Source organism: Engraulis encrasicolus, chromosome 5 (genome assembly GCF_034702125.1).
Source record: "Engraulis encrasicolus isolate BLACKSEA-1 chromosome 5, IST_EnEncr_1.0, whole genome shotgun sequence".
Classification (NCBI taxonomy): domain Eukaryota; kingdom Metazoa; phylum Chordata; class Actinopteri; order Clupeiformes; family Engraulidae; genus Engraulis; species Engraulis encrasicolus.
In genome coordinates this window covers 56,198,267-56,199,840 of record NC_085861.1, presented here as the reverse complement: position 1 = coordinate 56,199,840, position 1,574 = coordinate 56,198,267, and positions in this window count along the sequence as shown.

The following is a 1,574-nucleotide window of genomic DNA, read 5'->3' as shown; positions in this document are numbered from 1 at the left end:
CACCACAATACTAAAAACAAACAATCAACGCTTCAAAGTAGGCCTACACTATGTGCATCTCCGTTTATTCGCTAAGCAGTAGCCCAGTCTGTGAGTTGGCTGTCCTCGACCGAGAGCACCACGCTGATGCGCGGATATCCTCACAAAACCAATTTATTGACCAGTTGAATGGCAATCAACAAAAAGTGCATATTCCGAGAGCATTCGCATCGGTTTGGCATGTAATGTGCATTACCCTTTCCTGAAAACAACATACAAAGCAGATGGACAAGGTAAAACGAGTAGCCTAAAGCAAAGCAGTGCACTCACCTGTCTTCGTGCCCGAGCAGTTACAGGGGCAGTTTCAGTCTGCACGCCAGCGATGTCAATTGTTGGAACTGCTTGAGGCAATAGCATTCCCTTCAGTCCAACCATGCCCACAATCTCCACATTTGTGGTGAAGCTTGCTTCAAAACCACACATTGGATCCACAGAGCCCTAGCTTGTTTTAGCCTTCTCCTTGTTGGCCACAGTTCCATCATTCTTCACAGAAGGGAACTTGTGCAAAGATATTCCTTCTGTCAAGTAGCCATTTTTGCAGCTGGCACCGTTCGGCCCTCCAGCAACACACTGCTTGACACTGCGCTTTGTTTTGGTACTAGCCGCCATTGATCTGAACAAAGTGGAATGAGGTGAACTCACCCCTTCTATGTCACGCATATCATTTGCATAAAATTTGCATGTCACCAAAAAAAGTAAACATAACACTTTTTGGGAACGTTTTAACATGACTTTTAGGACAAAATAGCACCCAGACAATATCCCATTTTATTCACAAGGCTTAGAACTTTCAGAATCTGTCCTGGAAATGGTCAAATTCCTTTACTTTGTTTTCGTTTCATAAACCCTTTAAGTAAATAGAAGAAGTTAATAAGAGAAATAAGCACGGCTCCTTTCCAAAAAGGGAATATCATGAAAAAGTTTATTTATTTCCATAATTCCATCATTAATATTAAGCTTGCATAGATTATAAATTCATGACCCACATTTTAAATATTCCAATAATATTCCAGTATTTTGGGCTTCAAGCTAAAAAATAAAAAAAAACATGAATTGAAGATGCCGATAACACCAAAGCACCCAAATGTGGCATGTAATGGAGGTGAATGCCCTACAACAAATTTAAGCTTCAGTACACCATACTGCATACCTGATTTTAGCTGTGTAAAGTTATTTGGCACAGTATCATATTTCAGGAGTTGTACATGTTTTTCCCCCTCTGATTACCTGTCTGACAACAGTCTTAAGTCTGCTGTTGCGGTGACAGATGCATGTGGCCATGAGGTTTAAGGCGACTCCGCCTTGATCCCATAATCTCTTTCAGTGGGATTCTTCAGGCACTCAACACTCACACTTTTGTGGCGCTCACAAATCAGAAGAAGGTAGATTAAGGAGGTAAGGAAGGAAGTCAACTGCCAGTTTGTTCATGCAAACTACATTTCTGAAGAACAATGCAGTGAACAAGGAGGACCTAACTGTGAGAGAATGGATGTTTCGTCTCTGAGCCCGTGGTGGAGGGCCCTACTGGTTTGGGG